Source organism: Mirounga leonina, unplaced genomic scaffold (assembly GCF_011800145.1).
Source record: "Mirounga leonina isolate KUSES-001 unplaced genomic scaffold, KU_Mleo_1.0 Mir_200, whole genome shotgun sequence".
NCBI lineage: Eukaryota > Metazoa > Chordata > Mammalia > Carnivora > Phocidae > Mirounga > Mirounga leonina.
In genome coordinates this window covers 17371361-17397147 of record NW_023270503.1, presented here as the reverse complement: position 1 = coordinate 17397147, position 25787 = coordinate 17371361, and the positions used below count along the sequence as shown (strand labels likewise).

At 42.7% G+C, this 25787-nt stretch overlaps 1 protein-coding gene across 1 annotated transcript in view; it reads right to left on the bottom strand.

Annotated features, from left to right (window-relative positions):
* Positions 1-25787, bottom strand: part of MMD (monocyte to macrophage differentiation associated) — a 151466-nt gene that overhangs the window by 76588 nt on the left and 49091 nt on the right. The gene's annotated exons all lie outside the window — the stretch shown is intronic.

Below are 25787 nucleotides of genomic sequence, written 5' to 3'. Positions count from 1 at the left end.
ATCACTCCTGGAATTTAGGTGTGCTCCCCTCCAGGTAGACTGTCCACACCCATCCTCCCCCATCCCAAACTGGTGACTCTCAAGGGGCTATTAGGCCGGCTTGTTAGGAGTGTTCACTCTGCATGCAGTGGAGCATTGAAAAGCTGGAAATTCTTTCAACCAGAATTCTAATTCCTTTTCCTTGAACATCTGCCAACTGGGAGGTGCTTTCCATGGTTATTTCATTAATTTCCCCAGGAACTCCAGGAGACAGGCATTATTTTACTCATTTCACAGATAAAGAAGCTGAGAAGTTTAAAAACTTGCCAAAGGCAAATCTAGGACTTGTACTCAGCTTTGTCTAACATTAAAGCTTCCAATCATTTTGGTACAACACACTGCCTCTCCCTAGGATTTTAAAATATTTTATTTATTTATTTTTGCATGCGCGCGCGCGCGAGGTGGGGGGTGGGGAGCAGAGGGGCAGAAGGAGAAGCCGACTACCCGCTGAGCCCGATGTAGGGCTGGATCACAGCACCCTGGGATCATGACTTGAACCAAAAGAAGGCGTTTAACCGACTGGTACCCTCTCCCTAGGATTTTTAAGTAGTAAGTCTCTTTAAAACAAAAACTTTTTTTCTATACCAAGTGAGAAATATGGGCATGGATTGAAAGTTTACTAATCTGTTCTGTCTGGCTCCTGGGCAAATAAACAGGTGACAGTGGGAAAGGTTACAAAGGAAATAACTAATAAAAATAGATTAAAAATAATAATATGAAATAATATAAGAAGGTTAAAAAAAACAACGAATCAATGGATGCTAGGTCACCTTCTATCAATGACTTAGGAATATACAAAGAAAAGAGGCTCTCAGAATGTGGTGGGGCTAATTAGGGAAAATGGTGCAGAAGAGAAGGAAGTCTGGAGATGGATTTTGAAAGAGATGATGGGCATGACTTGGCACAGCCTCTTATAAGGGGAGAATGGCTTGAAAGATGTGAAGTGGTTAGTATGGGGAAAATTTGTGGGAGGACACCTGGATTTAGAAAGACCAATGTGAATGGTATTTACCCAAGAGAAAAAAATGAGTGAGATAAAAATCAGATTAAATCGATAGAATAAAATCCTTGACCTACAGTGTCTCTTCCACAGAAATGCAGGAATATTAACTGAAAGTGGCTTATTTAAACAATATGATCACAAATTTAAATCAGCCTCATTGTTGGTAAAACTCGTCCCCCAAAGTAAAAGCAATCCTCAAAAGATAAAAATAAAATACAAAACGGGGCGCCTGGGTGGCTTAGTCGGTTAACGTATACCGCTCAGCAGGGAGTCTGCTTCTCCCTCTCACTTTCCCTCTGTGTTCTCCTGCTCTCTCTAATAAATAAATAAATAAAATCTTTAGAAAAATAAATCACAAGAAACAGCTTGGAATTAATTATGTAAACACCTGCCACATTTTTTTTAAAGTAAGGTGTCCATTTGGATCTGGTTCTGAGGACAAATCCCAAATATGTTTGCAAAAGAGGTACTGGATTCAACTTAGAGATTAGTGTTATGAAAGGGGAAGAAAATGGGAAGTTTTTCTGCATTAGCAGAATTACTGCATTAGAGAATTGTTGAGCTCAAAGACATAGTTCTTTCTGCAAAATGGTGGGTCCACATTTGCATGGGCACGGCCTGTGCCTAGAAGAAATAATTTGTGATGGACCGGGCGCCAGCTACAGAGGAATCTCTTGGGAGAACACCTGCTCTGCTTGCTGAGGGGCACCAAGTTTCTGGACAGGATGCTGACCATACTAGGAAGCACCTGGAACCCAGTCCTCTGGCTGCTGTTGCCCAACCAGAAAGTAGCAACTGCTCAAGACGGTGATTTCAGCAGATGCTCAGGAGGGTTGCTGAACTTCTGATTTCAAATCTTATTTTGTGATGGCTTCCAATCTATCTCTTTACCAATATGACAAAGTAAAGCAATTACTAAAATGTCAATGCTCCTAGCCTTTTCCAAAGAGAGGAATGCTGTCTTTTCCTACTTAGTCTTTTGTCCACATTCCTTGATGCCATGGTCTGAATATTTGTGGACCCCTCCCGGCCCCCAGATTGATCTTTTGAAATCCTAATGCTCCAGGTGATGGTATTAGGAGATGGGGCCTCTGGGAAGTGATTAGGTTAACCAACACCCTCATGAATGAGATTAATGGTCTCTTAAAAAAGAGGCCTGAGGAAGTTCCCTGGCTCCATCCACCATGTGAGAACACAGAGAGAACTCGGCAGTCTACAACTGGAAGAGAGCTCCCGTCAGAACCCAAACATATTGGCAGTTCTGATCTTGGACTTCCAGCCTCCAGACCTAGAGGCAAAAAGTTTTCTATTGTGTATAAGCCACCCAGTCTATGATATTTGGTAGCCGCCCAAATGGACAAAAGACACCTGACCTTTGAGGAATACCTGTCCCTTTTATGCCCAGCTCCTGGACTTCCATGATGAAAACAATTGAAGAAAACAAAGGAAGAAAGAGAGATCCATGAGAAAGAAAGGATTTGGGAAGACAAGCTATATTGATTTACATGATGAAGCTGAGTGAGGGAAAAATATTCCCTCATCGGCAGAATATTGGTAAAGGTATTTTGTGAGGTGGGGAGGGGTTTAGCTAAGTGAGAGGGTTCAGAGAATTGTGGAATATGAGAAGAACAAGAAAGGGATTGTGAAAAGTTTTGCTAAAAGTATGAGTTGGTTACTCTAACATTTTCCAACAAGTTTAATGATATTGAAGTTTAGGATCTCCCTCCCTTTTTTAAAAATTATTCTCGGGCGCCTGGTTGGCTCAGTCGGTTGAGCGACTGCCTTCGGCTCAGGTCATGATCCCAGGGTCCTGGGATCGAGTCCCACATCGGGCTCCCTGCTCTGCGGGGAGCCTGCTTCTCCCTCTCCCACTCTCCCTACTTGTGTTCCCTCTCTCGCTGTGTCTCTCTCTGTCAAATAAATAAAATCTTAAAAAAAAAAAAATTATTCTCAGCTGCTCGGTTGTATTTATTTGAAAGTGATATCTTTCAGAGACTGGATCACATGGAAGGAGGGTGTACAATGGTTACACAGATTCAACTTTCTGAGTGCCTAATGTGGTCCTAGAACTATTACAGGTACCGGCTCATTTTACCCTTAAGACCATCCTATGAGGGAGATAATGTCATATCTATTTTATAAAGCAGCAAAAGCTTAGAGAGGCTCTGTGAGTTACTTAATTTTGTAAGTGTAAGTGAAAAAGTCACAATTTGAGCCCAGTTTTTCTGACCCCATGAGCATTCCTTTTCGCTCGAGCCTCATCACAGTATTCTATTTGTTCATGACAGATAGAAAGTGCTGATGAAGAATCATGACTTCTCTTCAAGAGAGAAAAGCAGAGTATGCTGGTGTGAATACCTGTGAACATTTCTAAACTTGCACACACAAGTTTAGAAAGATGATGCTCTGAAACTTCACCTGCTATTGGATTGTGTCCAGACCTAGTGTCATTAATTTATTTGTCAACTAAGAGCAACTGGGCCTCCTTGGACAAGCCCTTGCACCTGCTGTATAAATTTCTTCTACTTGGAAGGAACACAAACCTGAATGATTCTCTAAAAGCACAGACTGTTACTAAAGTTTTTGTGAATCCAGAAAAGGGAATTACATTGTGTATCACTCTTTTTTTTTTAAGATTTTAGTTATTTACTTGAGATAGAGAGAGTGAGAGAAAGAGCACAAGCTGGGGGGACAGGAGGAGAGGGAGAAGCAGGATCCCCACTGAGCAGGGAACCTGACTCAGGGCTCGAACCCAGGACTGAGCCACCCAGGTGCCCCCCCATTGAGTATCACTCTTAAACATCTGTTTCTCCAATGCCCTACATCCTATGGGAGCTGCCATTTCTTTTTCTCCCAAACATCCCCATTTTCCCATCCACCATATTTTTGTCCACACCAGTGGGGAAAAACCTCCACCCCCAGAAGGTCCACCTGTAAATTTTCTCATGCAAAGAAATTAGGTCTTTCTTTTTTGGCTTCTGTCATTAGCAACCCCAACAGTCACTCCACAGAAGCAAAACGAAGGGTCTTCATGGAGATCTACCTTCTTTAAAAGATACGGAAAGGGAAGGACTTGAAAATAATGAATAAGTTAATATGTTTATCACACACTTATTGAAAGTCTAATGAGGTGCCAATACAAAATTGTATGATATGCCCTAGCCTCAAAGAACCTCTAGGTAGTGGGAAAGAAAAATAATTGATCTTAAATCACTATTCACTGTGTTAAGTGCTATGATGGAATATTGTTTATGATTCCTTAGGGGCACATAATAAAAATCTCTAATGATATTGAAGCTGGGTGCATGGGGGGGGGGGCGGTTTAAGAAGAGATGACACTAGGACTTAGTACCCAGTGATTAGATGAGAGAGAGTAAGTAAGCTAAGCAGTGAAGATGTTGATATTCAAAGGAGAGAGAGCACAGCAAATGCAAAAGCATTCCATGTTGGAAGACCTGTAATTCCACATGATACAAGTGGAAGGCATTTGTGGGGAAGTATAGACAGAGGTTGAGGGGTAAGAAGTGTTCGGATTAAATAAAGTGCTGTTAGGCTAAGCCAAGGAGATTTGGGGTTTATACTGTAAGCAGTAGAGACCCACTGAAAAACTTTAAACAAATGAGGTGATGAGTGTTATATTTAGGAAGATCTCATGATAAAATTTGTTTGGAGGGGTATGGATGAGAATGATGGTTGTCTATATCTGTTCTATCCAGGAGAATTTGCAATGACAATAAAAGTGTTCTATGTCTGCGCTACCCAATACCATAACAGCTAGCCACTTAGGCTGTTGAGCACTTGAAATGTAGCCAGGAACTGCATTTTTACTCTCATTTCATGGTCATTTATTTAAATTTAAGTAGCCCCACATATGGCTAGTGGCTCCCATATTGGACATGCCACTAGATAGCCTTCTCCTCTCTCTCTCTTTCTTTCTCTCTCTTTTTTTAAAGATTTTATTTATTTATGTGACAGAGAGAGACACAGCGAGAGAGGGAACACAAGCAGGGGGAGTGGGAGAGGGAGAAGCAGGCTTCCCGCAAAGCAGGGAGCCCGATGTGGGGCTCGATCCCAGGACCCCGGGGTCATGACCCGAGCGGAAGGCAGACACTTAACGGCTGAGCCACCCAGGCACCCCTCTCTCTCTTTCTTTTTAAGATTTTGTTATTTATTTTAGAAATTTTTTTATTGCAATAGAGTTGACACAATGTTGCATTAGTTTCAGGTGTACAACATAGGGATTCAACTTCTCTATACCGTATGCTGGGCTCACCACAAGTCTAGCTGCTACAGTTTGATTATCCTCCTCTTTATCTGTACTCATGGAAACCCCAATTTATAAGCTGGGCACATGGCTGCCCAGAGTAAAGACTGCATTTTCTAGCTTGCCTCGTAGCAAAGTGTGGGTCATATGAGTTCCAGGCAATGGGATGTGAGCTGAAAGTACAATTTCTGGGTTACTCATTTAAAGGTACACTGTGCCATCCCCTTACCAATTTCCCAGTCTCCACAGGCTGAAGTGTGGACACGAAAGAGGCATTTGGACTATGTGGCATAGCAGAGCAGTAAGCTAGGAGCCTGGGCCTCGATGGCGTTGGTCCAGAGCTGCCATGCCAGGCAGAATTTTAAGTGCAAGAGGGATGAATTTCCATCTCATTTATACTCTAATTTTGCACTTCTGTCATATATAAGTTATCCTAGCCGGCACTGAGTAAAGCTGGAAGTAAAGTGACCAGTTAAAACAGGATTAGAATAATGCAGCAGGAAGTATTGAAGGACAGAACTGAGGCCATGCCAACGGGGGTGGAGAGAAAGGAACACATCTAAGAAGGACGGAAGGGTTCTTTGTAGAAAGAGGAACTCTGAAAACTCAGAGAGGAATACAATTTCATCCATGACTGCTTCTGTGAACATTACATTAAGCTCACAATTCAGTACCATTTAAAAATAGAAATCTAATGAGCAAAAGAGAAACAAAAATAGGACATATACTCTTCCCCAGACCCAGCTGAGATCTACTGCACTATAGATATAATTAAATCAGTATAGTACCCTGACCTATTCAGAAGCTGAGAAATCTTAGTTTGGGACTAAACGAAGGGGGGCAAGCTGAGAGCTAACACACAGTACAAGTTAAGCTCTAGAATGATTTAAATCTGTGTATTTTGTGCTTGTAGATCACCGACTCCATGTCAACAAAAGACACTAGTGACAAGTCTTAAGAGACATGAAAAAGTAAAATTCATTTTAAAGTACAGCAAAGGGGCGCCTGGGTGGCTCAGTCAGTTAAGCATCTGCCTTCGGCTCAGGTCATGATCCTGGGGCCCTGGGATTGAGCCCCATGTCGAGCTCCCTGCTCTGCAGGGAGCCTGCTTCTCCCTCTACCCCTCCCCCCCGCTTGTGCTCTCTCTCTCTCTATCTCAAATAAATAAATAAAATCTTTAAAAAATTTTAAAAATAAACTGCAGCATGTCTACTGTCTGCCAACAATTGCCTTAGACTTTAAGCAAGTTTCCTATTCCTTTTTCTACACTAAAACTTTGTAAATTGTAAAAAAAGAAATTCTGGTTGGCTACATTTTGATTACGAATGATCTTATGGTATTTTGAATAAGTAAATGAATGATTATTTGTGTTTTTTTTTTAATTTTTTATTTATTTATTTGAGAGAGAGAATGAGAGACAGAGAGCACGAGAGGGAAGAGGGCAGAGGGAGAAGCAGACCCCCCCGCCGAGCAGGGAGCCCGACGCGGGACTCGATCCCAGGACTCCAGAATCATGACCCGAGCCGAAGGCGGCCACTCAACCAACTGAGCCACCCAGGCGCCCTGAATGATTATTTGTTAAGCACACGTTCCTACGCCAGGTGCTTTAGAAGGTGAGAATTGCAGAGAACTTTGCCTGCCTACAGACGTCATCTCAAACCTCTGCACTAAGAGGATTGACCAACCCTCTAAAGGCTCCTAGCAGCCTAAAAGGCCTTATCCCTGGGACTACCCAGTCCCCCTTTGAGTTCCTATCTGGAAAAATTCAGGGCTGTCAAAATAATTGGCTGTTTGTTCTAGCCGACACCTGACAACAGGCCCCTGACCTCTCTTTCTTAGAGCATTTACTTAAAAAAAAAATTGACAATTGTAAATCTGTCCTCTGTCCCTTTGAGATGTATAGGTATCTCCTACACTCAGGAGAGTCTTTCTCCCAGACCTGAAAGCCATTTCTTTGAAATGCAATCATCAGGAAGGATAAGGCCTCTGTCTCTCAGTCTCTGTGGGAGGATGGAATCCTCGCTCCAGTAACTGCCAGCTTGCAGACACAGCTGGCTTAATCGCATTTACACTAAGCAACCCTTGGTAATTTTTCACTTTCCCGACTCCACTGGAGCCTTCATGGCTCCTCGACCCTCACCCCCCGCCCCCACATTCTGCCTTTAAATGCCCAGCCACCTCTGCAAATCCGAATGGAACTCAGCTCTTTCCCCTCCTGTCATCAGTTAGTCATTAGTTACTGCATAAAATCTGTTTTCACCACTTCAGCTAATGTTGGGCTTTGTCTGTCCTTGACACAGGCAGGAGCCCGTTGCATGGGTCTCTCTAACATGGGCTTTATCATCCCCATTTTGAAGATGAGGAAATGGACCCTCCTAGAGATGAAATAAGTCACCCAGGATCACATTTGGTTGTTCATTAGTATTTGAGTCATAGGATCACATAATTATTGAGTGGCGGAGTTCGTCTTGTTCAGCCTTCTCATTTTACAGAGGATTCTGAGGACCGGAGAATTTAAATGTTACCCGTTTTAAGAGCCAGAACTGGGTAGGGTTGTCAGATCCAGGAGATAAGAATACAAGGTGTTCAGTTAAATTTGGATTTCAGTTAACAACAACTAATTTTGTAGTATGAGTCTGTCCCATGCGATATTGGTTGTTTATTCATTATTTATCTGAAATTCAAATTCAGCTCAGCATTCTGTATTTTATCTGGCAACCCTATCTCAGGATTCCGCCCCCCCCCCCCAGGGTCCTTCCCACTCCCCATAACTTCATAAAACAAAAGCATCAACTATCTCATAATTTCTTTGTAGGAAATGTTGGTCCTGTTTCCATGAATTGCAAGATAGGAAGACCATGGCTTAGTGAGTTTTGTGGTTTTGATGAGACACTAAGCCTTTCTGAAGTTGGGAAAACCCCACAAAGTAATATTTATGAGGGAGACATGGTTCATTTACAAACAAATCCACCAAAAAAAAAAAAAATTAAACTATATTTAAAACCCCTCTGTGTCTGGTAAACTTAACTCTCTCAGGGAGTCTCACAGTTGCCCAGACTCTCAAGCTAACATTCATCTGGCCCATCTCTTTATTGCTATGCAGGTTTCTCCCCAAACAAATAGTTAAGCATCCCCTGAACAGGAATCACAATCCTTGTTGAGGGGTTGGGTAGGGGGCCATCTAGGCCCAAGCTGGCAGAGAAGATAAGATTTGGCAAAGTAGAGAAACATGGAAAGACGCAGAGCTGAGACTGTGGAGGGTCGGCCCAGGAGAGCATCTCTGCAGATGAGTAAACAGAGCCACGGAAAAATAGATCTCTTACTGGTAAAGAGACTGGTGCTTCCAGAGCTGACTCATTAGTGATGTTAAAAAGGAGGCAGCCGACCCAAAATGGAGTCATTTATGCTAAACCCCACTGCAGCAAAACAAGACTTAATACCTAACCTAATTGCAGTTTGAACCCTCCAGGAATGTAACCTTTAACCAGTCAACGTGGAGTTACCTGGTCAGCAGGAGTGAGATAACCAGCTCATAGACCCTTTCCATTCCCCCCTTAGGAAGGCCACCGTGCCTGAAACAATTCATCCTTTGCTGATAATTGCCTTTTGGGGGCCCCTTTCCACATTTTTTTTTTAAGATTTTATTTATTTATTTGAGAGAGAGAGAATGAGAGACAGAGAGCATGAGAGGGACGAGGGCAGAGGGAGAAGCAGACCCCCTGCCGAGCAGGGAGCCCGATGCGGGACTCGATCCCCGGACTCCAGGATCATGACCTGAGCCGAAGGCAGTCGCTTAACCAACTGAGCCACCCAGGCGCCCGCCCCTTTCCACATTTAAAAGCCTTTCCTTTTCTTCAGCTTGGTGGAGCTCCTTTCTATTTGCTAGATGGGACGCTGGCCGATTCGTGAATAATAAAGCCAATTTGATCTTCAAATTTACTCAGTTGAATTTTGTTTTTTAACAGCGAGGAAAAAAAAAAGAATGTATTTTTCTGGCAATACCTGTGACTTTGTAAACAGAGACACGAGTGAGAGAAACGCCATGGTGATAAAGGTACCTTTCTCTTTACTGCCTGATGCAGCACCACTGATAAAAGCCGGGGTTTACACACAAGCCCTAAGGAACGCCAGGCTTTAAAAAAAATATGCTCCCTGTTTGCACAGCCTTTTCACCTACTCTATCTTGGGTAAACCACAGCCACACTCTTGGCTGGAAGTAGGAGGCAGGACAAATATTTTGTTATTGGCAGCCCCTTCCCCCACACCCATTTTTTTTAATAAAGGAAGCTGTTGAGATTTAAACACATCAAGGAGCAGTTCAAGGTCACACCCTTATCGAGGTGGCAGAACTAAAAAATTATTCGTTGTTAACTGAGATTCAAGTTTAACTGGGTGTCCTGTATTTTTATTGACCAAATCTGACTCTGAGCAAGGAATTCTTCCCTGAGCAAGAGGGTCTGCAGAGTTGCAAGCTGAGCTAGGTGGGGGACCATGCCATGAATGTGACCTCTGAGTCCACAGGCTGAACATTCAATAGGGTGACACAGACTTTGAACAAGTGCACGGGGTTCTGTTCATTGCACAGAGGCCCCACTTGATTGAGCTCACGCAAAGGCCAATTTAACATAAGCAGTTGGGTTTGTGAAATCCTAAGGCAGGAAACACAATATTGCCAAGCTCCTGGGAATTTTACCGCTGACAGGAAATGAGGTCTTTCGGTGGCTTCGTGATCTTTCATTTATGTAGCTCTCTTTGCTGGTCCTCCTGTCCTTATTGTGTTTTCCTCCTTAGACTGACTTCCTCAGCTTACTCCTTATCTTGTCTGGGACCTTCAAAGGGATGCCCCAACTCTGTGTCTTCAGGACATTTCTTCCTGTCCTGCCCTGCCCTAGAGAAACAAACATTCTGGCGCAGAGATTAAGGGCACAGACTCTTGAGACAGATTGCTGGATTTTGACTCCTGATTCACCACTTAACTTCTCTGGTTCCAGTTTCCTCATCTCGAAAATAGGGGCCTCAACCTTATAGGATATTGTGAGAAGTAAGATAATGTCCTTAAATACCCAGCGTAGTGATGACATATAGTACATGCTCAATAAATACAGCTAGGTTGTTATTATAGCAACTCTGGTATTTATAGCTCCTGGCTGAGTATTTCCAAGTCCCAGTTTGAAATTCTCAGTGGAAAGAGCCATTAGCTGAGCTCGATTTGTCTCCTGAGACCATAGGTAAATAGGCTTTCTTTTTTTTTTTTTTAAGATTTTATTTATTTGAGAGAGAGAGAATGAGAGACAGAGAGCATGAGAGGGAGGAGGGTCAGAGGGAGAAGGAGACTCCCCGCTGAGCAGGGAGCCCGATGCGGGACTTGATCCCAGGACTCCAGGATCATGACCTGAGCCGAAGGCAGTCGCTTAACCGGCTGAGCCACTCAGGCGCCCTGGTAAATAGGCTTTCTGTGAATTGGCTGCCTTGATCCAATCAGCACAGGCTGGAGGATGGACTATGGTAGAACAGACGCAATTGACTCACCAACCATTTCATCAGAGACTGTGAGGTGGGGGGGGCAGTTCTTTTGGAAGTGAGGATGGGTGTGGCCAGCACCTGAAAAAACAGTACTAAGTGGATGCAAGAATTTGTTCTCAGACATTAAGCATCTAAATTTAATAAGTGCTCCCAGCCCCTGAGTTATAGCCATCTCCTTCTTCTTGCCCCACTTGGACTAGTTAGGAATTCTTCCCGATCTCCATTCTGTTTATATGCTTTCCTACATCCCAGAGATTCACATAGCCTGCCCACTTTCATCAAATGCCTACATTATATAAGGTACCATGGCCTACATGGTACATATTGCAAAGGTGGTAATGGTGGGTTTGGGTCAGAGAGTGGGATATAAAGATGAATAAGGAGCAATTTCTGTCTTTTCAGACGCTTAAAATCTGGTGGGCATCCCAAAATAATTCTAAGCCAATATGGTAATGGAGCCATAAAGCATTAAGACACCACAGAGAGGGATAGACACATTCTGTCTGTGGAGGTTTTAAAGAAAGTTTTCATGGAGAAAGTATTTAGCCTGGATGATGAAGGATGGGAAGATACTGACCAGCAAAGGTGAATAAAAAGTTGAGTAAATATTTTTTTTAAGCTTTTATTCATTTATTTGACAGAGAGAGCGAGCGAGCACAAGCAGGGGGAGCTGCAGGCAGAGGGAGAAGGAGAAGCAGGCTCCCCACTGAGCAGGGAGCCCAATGCGGGGCTTGACCCCAGGACCCTGGGACCATGACCTGAGCCGAAGGCAGACGCTTAACCAACTCAGCTACCCAGGTGCCCCTGGGTTGAGTAAATATTAAGAGTAAGTTTTCAGAGACAGGAAGATATAGAACCAATGGGGACCACAGTTAGTGGTCTGGTTTGGTTCAAGTGTAAGTTGTTGACTTAATGAGAAGAATGTGTTGTATGTGTAGAAATGTTGACATCAAATCATGAAGGACTTTGATGCTGAGCTAAAAAGTTGGTTCTTCACTTTCTAAACAGGTAGAACCTCTAAAAGAGAGCTAAGAAAATACCTGCTGTCCATTTTTCATTTTGTTTTATGTTCTTCTTTTGTTGGCTGCATGTGTTGTTAAAGTGTGTCCATGTAAATGGATCTTTCTCCCAGCTCCTAGAAGGCAGGAATTCTGTAATACCTAACATAGCCTGAATACTAACCTTTGTACTTGCCAGGTGCTAATCTAAGTAACCAACATGTATTATGTCCTTATGATAACCCTCTGAGGTAGACATCATTGTCCTCATTTTACTTATGATGAGGCTGGCACTGAGCAGAAAGCAATTTATCTAAGGTCGCCACCTGGAACATGGGAAAGCTGATAACCTGACTGCCTCCCGCTAGCAACAACAATTCTGGGCTTAAAGGAAATTAATGTATTGCAAGCTACGTACGAGGTGACGCTTTTGATAATCATGAAGATACGAGATGGAGGAAGTCTATTTATTTATATGTGGGCTTTCTCTGCATCCGAGAGATCAAAATGCAGCCTTAACCCAGACTTGGGATACAGGGGGAAGATCCCTGCCTCAAAGACCAGAGAGCAATTCCCCAAAGGACTTCAGTCCCTGAATAATTTATGCAGTGACTCATCCTCCCTCTCATATGGAACTTTCACTTTCCAAACCAAAAGAACAAATGGAAGCCTGGGTGTTTTCTTAGAATCACCGAGTTTTTAGAGCTGGAAGGACTTTTAACTGTTGCTCCGTTCAACATCCCCTCCCTGAATTCAATTCTTGGCTCTGCCGGCTACGTTACCATCTGTCGCAAGCAGTTCGCAGCCCCCCCGCTTTTTTTCCCACCGCCCCACGCTTGAGGGATAATGCTCACGTGCGAGATGCATTGCTTCTGCCAGTGAGGTAAGACCGTTTGTGGGTTGTGTGCAATTCCTGTCACGCCAACTTTGTGCCACACCTTTTCCTCCCATTCCAGGGGAATCGGTGATGCAAATAATTAAGACAGATGTTATTAGAGAGACAGATGTGATTATATCCCACAGTGTATTTTTTTTTTAAAGATTTTTTATTTATTTGACAGAGAGAGACACAGCGAGAGAGGGAACACAAGCAGGGGGAGAGGGAGAGGGAGAAGCAGGCTTCCTGGGCTTGACCCCAGGACCTTGGGATCATGACTTGAGCCGAAGGCAGACGCTTAACGACTGAGCCACCCGGGTGCCCCCCTACAGTGTATTTTTAAAGTCATTCATTGGCAAAGGTTGGCAGTTTAACAGCTAATACCAAAATTACTTGTAACACCCTGCTCGGTTGTTCTTGATCCATAGGTTTTGTGGACGAAAGTGCTGATTTTGCCGGTGGTTGAAATCATCCAGTGACTAGGAGTTCACCATTTCTGATGGGAACCAATGACAACTTTGGACAGTTTTACTGTCAGCAAATTCTTCCTTTCATTCAACTGAAAAATGTCTCTAACCGCAGCTGGCCTATTACAATGCTGAGAAGTCTATTTGTCCCCTGCTCTGCATTCTCTCCTAATGTTCTCTTTTTTCTTTTTTAAGATTTTATTTATTTATTTGTCAGAGAGACAGCACAAGCAGGGGGAGTGGCAGAAGCAGAGGGAGAGGGAGAAGCAGGCTTCCCGTGGAGCAAGGAGCCCGATGAGGGTCTCAATCCCAGGACCCTGGGATCATGACCTGAGCCAAAGGCAGACGCTTAACTGACTGAGCCACCGAGGTGTCCCTCTTTCCTAATGTTCTTAGTAACTATTCTGAGATTTTGTAGTAATCAGGTCCTTCTCACCATTCCCCACACTCAGCAGATGACCTTCCCTGGGACACTCTAAGTGCTCAGAAAGTGTTTGCTGGGTAATTGTCTCTCCCTCTATAAAACAGTTGACATGAATGCCCTAATTTTGGGACACCTGGGTGGCTCAGTCGGTTAAGCGTCTGCCTTCGGCTCAGGTCATGATCCCAGGGTCCTGGGATCAAGTTCCGCATTGGGCTCTCTGCTCCGCGGGGAGCCTGCTTCTCCCTCTGCCTCTGTCTCTCATGAATAAATAAATAAAATCTTTATAAAAAAAAAAAAAGAAGAAGAAATTGTCCAAAAAAAAAAAAAAATGAATGCCCTAATTTTTAGGCTCCACCCTCACAAAATCTTGTGTTTTCCTTCTTGCCCCAATCTGAGAGAAAGGGGCTTGTTCTTTCTATAAGGCTTATCCATCCATTTGGACTCTAAATTGAATCCTTTTTAGCTAATTTGGGGACTTGTTTGCTTTACACATAATAGTGTCATTCCTCTTGGGTAGAAATATTTTCTTTTCTCAAGGGATAACTTCACTCTGAACAAATGTGCCTTTTTAGAAATTTGAGTAGTGAATTTAATGTTTATCAAAGAAACTGCTGAGCAGTTCATTCACCTGCTATGCACTATTCTTAATTTGAGCTGCATATCAAAATTACCTGAGGAGCTTTTAAAAATCCTGATGCTCAAGCCATAGCCCACATCAATGAAATCAGAATTTGGCAGGGGGTGGGGTGGGGTGGGTGGGAGTGAGATAGGAAGTTCTCTAGGTGATTCCAGGGTACATCCAAGGTTGGGAACTATTGGTCTATATTCAATCCTTGCAACTCAGAGTGTAGTTCTAGACCACCACCACCATCATTGTTATGTGGGAGCTGGTTAAAAAGGTAAGGGTCCATCCATCTATTGAATCAGACTCTGCATTTTAGCAAAATAACCCTGGTGATTCCTACGCACATTCAAATTTAAGAAGTGGTGATCTAGACCAGATGCTCGAGCAGGAATCAGCCAGCTAAAATCTGTACGTCAAATCCAGCTCACTTCCTTGTTTTTGTAAATACAGTTTTATTAAACAAACCACCCCCATTTATTTACCTATTGTCTGTGACTACTTTTGTGCACAATGGCAGAATCAAGCAGTTGTAACAGAGACCTTAGAGCTGACAAAGCCTGAAATATTTACTATCCAGCCCTTTACAGACGAAGTTTGCCAACCCCTGCTATAGAGGATACAGTGTGAAGTTCAGCCAAGAAAGCATCTCTGGGTGTTTGTCAGAGCACAAATGGAGGGGATGAGAAGATATATCTGCCTTTATACTGGTGATGTCCCTTATGAGGACAGTTCTTCTAGCACACAGGCCTTTTATATCCACTTTCCAGAGCTCTCCTGCCAGAACGAGCCTGTTGTTTCTAATAGAATTAATTCTGGATATATTCTCCAGAGAAACAGATGGGCTGGCACAAGTCTGCCCTCAGAATCATGCTCAGGCACAAGCAGACATTTTATGTCATTTAAATGATGTTGCAGAATCATTTGACTAATGCAATATTTCAGAGTCTCTACTGGAAAAACAGGACTGCATGAATCAGGAGGATGAGCTCTTGGGTCTGACAGTCAAGATGATCTCCTTCACTCAGCTTTCCCTCAAAGATAAGAAGGTTTCTTCCTCTTACTCCCCCTCTCTCTGTATAAGCTTGATTATATCTTTTGATAAATAGGTGTCCTTCATATTAATTAACTGCTGGCTTCCAGTTAGAAAGTCAGAACTTACTTGGTTTGCCCAGTAAAGGGGTGCATGGAGCCGACCTGCTCTAGGTGACATACTTTGGCAAGATCAGCCATATAGGCTGGGTTCCAGTCTTTCCCTTGTAATTATGAAACAGAGAGAAACTAACCAGTTCAGGGTGATACTCATCTGTAACCTTGCCATACTGGGCACTATCTAGCATTGCTGCTCAAACTCAAACATATTAGAGATCACCTGATCTTCTAGCTAAATTACAGATTCTGATTCAGAAATTCTGAGCCTGGGCCTGAGATTCAACATTTTTTTTGTTTTTGTTTTTGTTTTTTTTTAGCAGGATTCAAGGTGATGTTGATGATCCTAGGACCAACTCGCCTTGAATAGCAAGAGTCTAGGGCAAGGGTTGGCAAAGGATGGCCTCTGGCCATATCCAGCCCGCTGTTTCTGTAAGTAAATTTTTATTGGAATTCAGCCATGGTCATTTGTCTCACATATTGTCTGTGGCTGTGTTCATGCTACAGTGGCAGAGTTGAGTAGTTACGACATAACCTATATGGCCTGCCAAGCCTAAAATATTTACTATCTGCCCCTGGCTTCCTGAGGGAGCCTGTCAGAGTCATTTATGGAAAGGACATTTTCTTGGCACGAGATGCATTTCTTTTAAGGAGCTTATTTAGATGCATGAATCTGGGTCCTGCTGAGGCCCTCTGTGCCATGCACGCCTCTCTTCCCTGCCATCAAAGTCCTGATGGAAGGTGGGCTGTTGGAATCACAGTGGTGCTGACTGGGTCCCCAGGAAGGGGACTGTGAGGTGGAAATTTGTGTGCAGAAGTTTTATTAGGGAGTGCTCTTGGATTAACACCTGTAGAAGGGAGAAGAGTGAAGGGGAAGGGAGGGGAGAGAGGAGGAAATGGAAGTAGGATGAAGGGAGAAGGAGAAGATAGACTGCAGTGTAGTCTCAAGGGAGGCCTTAGCCAACCCAATGGGGGAAACTCTGAAGCTGACACAGCCCTTCAGACTGGTCCCCAAAATTGGGCAAGAGAGTCAGACCTTTGGAACCCCCGCCCAGCTTGCCTGAGGATGGGACATGTCCTTGGGCAGATGGTTCTCTTCAGCCAAGACAATTCCTGAAGGGGCCTGAGAGCTGAGGGCTGTCTTCCGGCCATTCCCAGCAACTGGGGAAAGCAAGTCTTTCCTTTATTCCAGTAGGGGATCTGGAAAGTGCCCCACAACCTGCATTCCACAGGGTGTCATTAGGGCTCCCATCAGGTGCCAAGCAATACGTTTGCTTATTTCGTCCTCAGTACCGTTGTAAGGTTGGAATTACTCGCTTATTTTGAAAGATGGCCAAACAGAGACTCAGAGAAGTCAAGTAAATTTCCCAGGGCCCCACAGCAAGGGAATGATAGATAGTGATTCCCATTTAGATTTGCTGACACAAAAGGTCACGATTTTCCATTAAATCAGCATTTCCCAATTTGTACTCCTCAGAACAGATGTTAATAGGTGTTCCATACAGGAGATTTAAAAAAAGACTATATGGTCAAATAGCTTTCGGAAATCTTGCATTATTAAACAGAAATAGGTTTCCTTACAGTAGGCTTTAACATGCCAATGCACAGTGTGACTCTCCAAGAGAGTTATTAATAGGCATTTCTCCCCAATGTCAATTAAAAATGGAATTGTTTTGTAGCAGAATGTACATGGGATCCCATTTTGGGACACAACGCTCATTACTCTAACCGGCTGCCTTTTGAAGTCTCTTTCCATGGGAAGATAGGAGAATTTGCCCTGAAAACATGTTCCTGGGACAGTTGCCCGCACACTCCTCCACCTTCCCCCTTTCCAAGAAGGGAACTTTGACAGAGCTTTCCTACAGAAGGAATGGAATGTAGAGTTTACACTTTGTTGCCTTTGGTCCTGATTTAGAAATACGGGTGCTGGATGTTCTGGCCAAAGGGAGGGGGGTCAGCCTCTGAGGAAGGATGGCACTATCAAAGGGGAACAAGGCCTTTCCACGTTCCCACCCGTACTTGGCAATGAGCAAGGTCTGTTTCCCACGGCTGTGAGACACGATGATGAAGGCCCTCCTTCCATCCTGGAGAGCTTCTTGGGTTTAGTGCTACATCTTGAAGTTGATGGATACACTATATATTTTAAAAAGTAAGGACAGACAACTGACAACCTTAAATTGAAATCCCTTCCAAAGAAAGTTTGAAATGCCTCCATTTAAAAGTGCTTTTGAGGGGCGCCTGGGGGGCTCAGTCGTTAAGCGTCTGCCTTCGGCTCAGGTCATGATCCCAGGGTCCTGGGATCGAGCCCCACATGGGGCTCCCTGCTCAGCGGGGAGCCTGTTTGTCCCTCTGCCTGCCACTCCCCCTGCTTGTGCTCTCTCTCTCTGTCAAATAAATACATAAAATCTAAAAAAAAAAAAAAAAGTGTTTTTCAAAGTGTTTGTGTGAAATAAAGGTGAAAAATCAATCACAACGCAAAGTTATTTCTGCTACAAAACCTTTTCCTAAGTAAGAAAATGTTGAGGGACTGCTCTGTTGGGGAGCTGGGTGGGGCTGGTGGCAGAAGGATGGATGGAGGGTGGGCAGGGGGGTGGGAGTTAGTCTCCTGCTTTGATGTCCTTCTCACAGCCCAGTTCTGGCAAGGTCAGATGCCTTGCGGTTTGCCTTGAGGTTTCCAACTGCAATATAGGATCATCAGAGACCTGCGTGAAACTTGCAGAAATCAAACCCAGGGCCCATTTTCAACAATTCAGTTACAAGATTAAAATCCTGTTCCCTGTAACCACTTGGAAGAGTTGGGCTTGGTCATTCTTTCTGACTTGAAGATGGATAGGCTATTTGGCTGATAGAGTTTTGGAGACTGAACAGATTGTAGCAGAATTCCTGTACATCCACCTACCAATCTGACTATTCCTAACTTGTAGGTAATTGAAGGTTTATGTTACATAGTACACTTCAGTGGAATATGAAGTTGAGGAGGTAAAGAAGATTGAGACTTGAACTTAGCATGCCAGACCATTTCTAACCAGAGGGACAGACTTGCAATTTAAAATGCTTCCTGTCCCCCACCCATCCCCCGCCCCACTGCTTAACGTTGAATCTCCTGCCTCAGCTCACAAGGGGGGATCAGATAAATGGACTGGTGGGATGAAAAAGAGGTCCGGGAGTGGCCACAGGGGACACTTTTAAAATAGAACCATAAAACTTTAGAAGGGAAGTCATGTACCCCGCTGTAAGAAACTTTCTTTAAAAAAAATTCCCTAATTGAACAAAATAAAACCAGTTGTGACACTGATTATTCTAAGCTCTGGTGACAGCAAGTCTCAGTTGGAAAGGATCTCATGCTTTCTGTGGCCAAACTCTTCATTTCACAAGAGAGGGGCCCAGGAACCCACAGCCCCATTTGAGGCCGTGGTGAGACAAATGGCCGCAGCCTTGGCTTGGCTGCTTCTGTTTCCTGCTTTCAAAACTGAACGAGTTAACCTCTAAATTAAAAACTGAACAAAATTCTGGCAGGATTGAGGTCATGTTATTACACAACTTCCTAAAAGATGGAGCTTGAAGCAATATCAGTAGCTGCATTAATGAATATTTAAGGGATTAAAAAAAAAAGAAGAAGACATGAGTTTCCCAGGTCAGGAAAGCACTCAATAATCTGGAATTCCATGTGAGGGTTTTCATTCCAAGTTTGCCTCTTGTCTTTTTTTTTTTTGGCATTTATTGTAAGTGAAATAATTCACTTCAGCCCTGTTGGGAAATGGCCTTAAAATAGCCCCATGTTCTTCCCTTGTGAGATTTGTACCATATAAATGAATATTTTCCTCATCACCAAAGTGAGAAGAATATTAGTACCTGTCTCATAGAGTTGTTATGAAGATTAAATGAGCTGTTACCATAAAGTCTTAGAACATTGCTGGACACATAGCACAAACTCAATAAACACTAACTTTCCCCCTAATTTTGATGTTTACTTTTTAAAATAAATTTTAATTTGAAAATGTTCAAATATATGGAAAACTTGAGAAAATAGTACAATGATCACCCAAATACTGAATATCGAGATCTAACAGTTGTTAACATTTTGTCATATTTGTTTTGCTTACATATAGGCATGTGTGTGCCTGTGTGTATATTTTTTTGTAAAACTTTTGAAAATAAGTGTTGACATCATGATGCTCCAGCCCTACATACCTCAGCATGCGTGCCATAAAAAGAAGGATCACACATAAGAAAATGGGCAATAATTCTCTAATACCTAACTTCCAGTCCATAATCAGATATTTTTAATTGCCCATTTTATACCTTTTTTTTTTTTTTAACCAGAGTCCATTGAAGGCTCACACATGTATTTTGGTTTTATTTCTCTTTAGTCTCTTATAATCTAGAACCGCAGTCCCCTCCCCTTCTTACTTTCTATGACACTAATGTTTTAAAGTAAGGCCAATTGTCTTGAAGGGTGTCTTATGTTCTGTCATTATCTAATTCTTTGTGGTGTTATTTTAACGTATTCCTCTGCCTTGTATATTTCCCATAAATTGGAAACTAAGTCTAAAGGCCTCATTAGATTCAGGATACATATTTTAGGCAAAAATACAACGCATCATAGGTTATGTTGGGTATTCCATATTGTATCATTTCAGTAGGTACATCATGTCAGGCTGTCAACCCTAGGTATTATTATTACCAGGAAAGGATGCAGTACTTAAAACTGCTCCAGTGGTCCTTTGATAAACACGCCCAGGACACGGTTCCAAAAAGGAGAATTATTCTCTGTTTGTTATGGTGGTGGTGGTAGAGGGGGTAAAACCACCACCAAAGAATTTAGATCACTGATTTCCATAAGAGACTTTGGATTACTGAGTATCTAGGCTGGTCCTATAGAGTGTCTCCTGGCAGGTTTGGGGTTGAAATTTCAATTCAATTAATTAAAAACATTTCAAAATCTTGCTCTTGGCCAGATATTGTGTCAGCTACCTGGGATGGGAGGCAAACATGAGCTTAAGAGCTACAGTCTAGTGACGTCTCAAAATGCTCGGACACTGGCTAAAGGGAATCACCATATTTACTCTCCTTAAGACCATTATTTGTAGGCTTTCTGAGCCATATTTGTTTTTCTTTTCATTCTTTAATTATTCTCCAAGTTCAAACAGAGGTAGAACCAGGGGCTAACACAACAAAGGAGGCCATCCACAGCAGAGATTTAATGAGGATGTGGTTAGGTAATATTCAAAGGGTGATGTGTTAACATTCTTTCCATTCACTCGGTCATCCAAAAAAACACAAGTGCAGCTCAGGAAATTAGCTTGGAGTAGACCTGAAAAGCTACTGTTAATTCAGTTGCAGTTTCTGCTTTGTCTGAAGATCGGTTTTCTCATTATCTACTGATTTTTTTTTTTTTCTCCACATGATAATTTGTTACATGTCAGACATAGTTTCAAACCCTGGCTTCCCCTTATAAGACCTGTGTGGTTTGGGATAGTTAACCTCACAGTTTCCAAATCTTTTTTTTTTTTTAATTGTAGTGAAATATACATGGCATCAATTTCACCATCTTAACCATTTTTAAGTGAACAGTTTGGTGACATTCAGTACACTCACAGTATGTGCAACCATACCACTATCTATTTCCAGAACTTTTTCATCATCTCAAACAGAAAGTCTATACCCATTAAACAATAACTCCTATTCTACCCTCCCCTCAGCCCTTGGTAACCTTTATTCTACCTTCTGTGAATTTGCCTATTCTGGTACCTCGTGTAAGTGGAATCATATATTTGTCCCTTTGTGTCTGATTCAATTCACTTAGCATAATGTCTTAGGCATAATGTCTAAATGTTTCATCCATGTTGTATCACAGATCAGAATTCATTCATTTTTAAGGCTCAGTAATATTCCAGTGTGTGTGTATGCCAATCATGCTTATCCACTCATCTGGCAATGGGCATTTAGGTTGTTTCCCCCCTTTGGGCTGTTGTGTCCATATTTTTTAAAGGGGATGATAATATCTATTCCACAGTCTTGTTGTGAGGATAAGATAACCAGGAAAAGGTCTGATACATAGTAGGTGCTTAGTTAATGTTACTTTCTTCTGGTTACAGAAGTTCATTTATTTCCTTTAGAATTTACACAAGGGAGTGTGATGGGGAGGACAGGATAATTTTTTTCTTGTGCCTTTTCTGATCCTCTGTTACTGTGTCTCTAATTGATGGCTTACCTCTTTAAATGACTCATGGGAAGAACTTTTCCTTCGGATATGCTGGGATGTGGGAAGGGGACATGAAGGACAGAATGAGGGAGGAAGACAGAAACAGTCATCTAGTCAGTTACAGCTGCTAAGCCTACGAACATTTGTGAGCTGAAGGACTTGTTAACTTTTTCCAAAACAGCAATAGAGCTTACTACAGAGATAGTGATCTTTGAAACTTGACCCTCCTTATTGCAAAAGCCTCAAGTGTTCAGATCTGGGCTCTCAGGACTGGAAAATGATTTTTATCTCGCTTCAATTCTTTTCTTTTTTCTGGGGCAGATGCTCTCCTCCAAATTGTGGTAGGAGGGGGCAAAGGGCTATGCTTTTCTTCTGTAACTTAGAAGAAATACGTGCTTCAAAGGATCCCGAGAAAGAACATATTTAATCTTGAATTTGAAGGGTACTCAGAGTATGCCACTCCAAAATATGCCACTCTGACATGAGGATTATTTTGAGCTGCAGGTAATTAAGAAAAGCCAGACACGGGCGCCTGGGTGGCTCAGTTGGTTAAGCGACTGCCTTCGGCTCGGGTCATGATCCTGGAGTCCCGGGATCGAGTCCCACGTCGGGCTCCCTGCTCGGCAGGGGGTCTGCTTCTCCCTCTGACCTTCCCCCCTCTCATGTGCTCTTTCTCTCTCTCTCTCACTCTCTCAAATAAATGAATAAATAAAATCTTTAAAAAAATAAAATAAAATTGGGTAGACAAGGGGCACCTGGGTGGCTCAGTTGGTTAAGTGACTGCCTTCGGCTCAGGTCATGATCCCAGGGTCCCGGGATCGGGTCCCGCATCGGGCTCCCTGCTCGGCGGGGAGTCTGCTTCTCCCTCTGACCCCCCCCCCCTCATGCTCTCTCTCAGTCTCTCTCTCTCAAATAAATAAATAAAATCTTAAAAAAGAAAAGAAAAGAAAAGAAAAGCCAGACACAAGGAAAACTTTCTGCCCTCCCCCTCTACTGGGAAGGGCAGGATGATTCTCAACCACTGGAGACAACTCTACAGGCTCTTCTCAGCTCCCAGTTGGCACCAGAGGAGTCTACCTAACAAATTTTACTAACTAGTCCTTATTTTCTCCTCACATGTTTACCTTCCTACAATTTGCCACCCTAAAAACTCAAAGTTCTTTTCCTTTGTCTTGTCACTTCGATACAAATTTAGTGTTCTTTTGTGAAATGCTATATAAGCCCAAATTCTTTTTAAAAAATATTTATTTATTTGAGAGAGGGCGAAAGCAAGAGAGATCACAGAGGGAGAGGGAGAAGCAGACTTGCCACTGAGTGGAGAGCCCGATGTGGGGCTTGATCCTAGGACCCTGAGATCATGACCTGAGCCGAAGGCAGACATTTAACCAACTGAGCCACCCAGGTTCCCCTATATAAGCCCAAATTCTAACCAACCCCTTGAAGCTACTTATCATTGTGTACTCCTAAGTGTATGTGGGATACAGCTAATAAATGGCTGTATGTTTTTTTCTTGTTAATCTGTCTTTGCCACTTCATTTTTCAGGGCCCCAGCCAGTGAATCTGAGATGAATAGAGAAAAATATTTTTTTTCCCTCCCCTAGAAATAAGAGCTTCTAGAAGTCAGCTATGCTAGGCCCCTCTCTTTAGAAAGCCAATGCCCAGACAGCTGGAGAGACTTGCCTCTCTAGGGTCATAAAACAGACTGGTACAGAGTAGGGACTAAAAGCCTGATCATTTCATGCCGAGCCGAGTACATTCTTCTGTTGCTTTGCAAATCAGCTGATGTCTAGCTGATTTTCCAATCTTTGAGTTGTAAGGGAAGTGCCCAGGATACTCTTACTGAAGGGTTTCTAGAAGTTTCTGTGTGGGAGCAGCACTCATTATAAAACGACCTACCCTATGCAGTCTTTTATGGGGCTCTATGAAGGAGAAATGAAAGAGACAGAAGTCATGTTGGCATGGGGATTCCGGAGAGGAAGAATGAATATCTGAAAACAGCATGAGGGCATATTTGGGGTGGAGTGGTAATTGATATCTGTAGCAGGCTTAATGATGGTCTCCCCAAAATATACATCCATGTCTGAATCCCCAGAAATTGTGAATATTACTTTATGTGGTAAAAGATTGAATGTCACTTCATTTTTTATTTTTTTTAAGATTTTATCTATTTATTTGACAGAGAGAGAGAGAACGTGCGTACAAGCCAGGGGGAATGGCAGGCCAAGGGAGAGGGAGATGCAGGCTCCCAGCTGAGCAGGGAGCCAAAAGCTACTGTTAATTCAGTTGCAGTTTCTGCTTTGTCTGAAGATCAGTTTTATCATCATCTATTGATTTTTTTTCTCCACGTGGTAATTTGTTACATGTCAGACATAGTTTCAAACCCTGGCTTCCCCTTATAAGAGCTGTGTGGTTTGGGGTAGTTAACCTCACAGTTTCCAAATCTTTTTTTTTTTTTTTTTTTTTTAGTTGTAGTGAAATATACATGGCATCAATTTCACCATCTTGACCATTTTTAAGTGAAGAGTTTGGTGACATTCAGTACACCCCTCCCTGCCCATAACAGAAGAAAACAAGCCTGTGGTACTCACCACCTCCTCCAAAAAAGAAAAAAGAAGGGAAGACATTCAGTACACTCCGAGTGTGTGCAACCATACCACTATATATGTTCTTTCTCGGGATCCTTCGAAGCACATATTTCTTAACTGACTGAGCCACCCTGGTGCTCCTGAATTGTTTTATATGGCAAAAGACATGATTGAGTTAAGGCTCTTGAGAGTAGGAGCTTCGCCGAGATTTTCCAGATCGGCTCCAAATGCAATCGCAAATATCTTTATAAGAAAGAAGCAGAGGGAGTTTTGAGACAGAAGAGGAGGTGGAAAAATGACAACAGAGGGAGGCAGACATTGGAATGAGATGGCCACAAGCCAAGGCCTTCTCAAGACGCCAGAAGCTGACAGAGACAAGGAAGGATTCTCCTCTAGAGCCTTTGGAGGGAACAGCCCTGCCAACACCTTGGTTTGAGACTTCTGGTTTCCAGAATGTGAAAGAATACATTTCTGTTGTTCTAAGACACTCAGTTTGTGGTCATTTGTAACATCAGCTGCAGGAAACTAATACAATATCTAATCTTTGACTCTAAAAAAATTATACAGGGGCGCCTGGGTGGCTCAGTCGTTAAGCGTCTGCCTTCGGCTCAGGTCATGGTCCCAGGGTCCTGGGATCAAGCCCCACATCGGGCTCTCCGCTCAGCAGGAAGCCTGCTTCTCCCTCTCCCACTCCCCCTGCTTGTGTTCCCTCTCTCACTGTGTCTCTCTCTGTCAAATAAATAAATAAAATCTTAAAAAAAAATAAAAAATAAAATAAAATAATTACACATATTTAATGTATACAATAGTGGGTTTAAACATGTGCATACCTCTGCGAAACCATCACCACAATCAAGGTAATAAACATATCCATCACTTTCAGAAGTTTTCTCCTGGCCCTTTTTTTGTGTATGTGTGGTAAGAACACTTAACTTGAGATCTACTCTCTTAACAAATGTTTCAGTATACGATACAATATTATTCAATGTAGGCACTATGTTCTGCAGATCTCTAGAACTTAATAATCTTATAGAACTAAGAGATTATACCTGTTGAACAGCAATTCCCCATTTCCCTCTCCTCTCAGTTCCTGGTCACCACCATTGTACTCACTGCTTCTTGGAGTTAGACTATTTTAGACATTTCACATATGTGGGATCATGCAATATTTATCCTTCTGTGAGGGGTTTAATTCACTTAGCATAATGTCTTCTAGGTTCATCCATGTTGTCATAAATCCCAAGATCTTCTTCTATTTCAAGGCTGAATAATATTCCATTGAACATACATACCACACTTTATCTGTTCATTGGTCAGTGGACTCTTAGGGTGTTTTCATATCTTGGTTATTGTGAATAATGTTGCAATGAACAAGGGAGAACATCGATATCTTTGAGATCCTGACTTCAATTACTTTGGATGAATACCCAGAAGTGGGATTGCTGGATCATATGGTAGTCCTAATTTTCAATTATTTGAGGAAACTCTGTGTTGTTTTTCATAACAGCTGCACCATTTTGCATTCCCACCAACAGTGTGCAAGGGCTCCAATTTCTCCACATCCTTGCTAATACTTCTCTTTTTTAAAAAATAAAAGCCATTCTAACAGGTGTGAGGTGATACCTCATTGC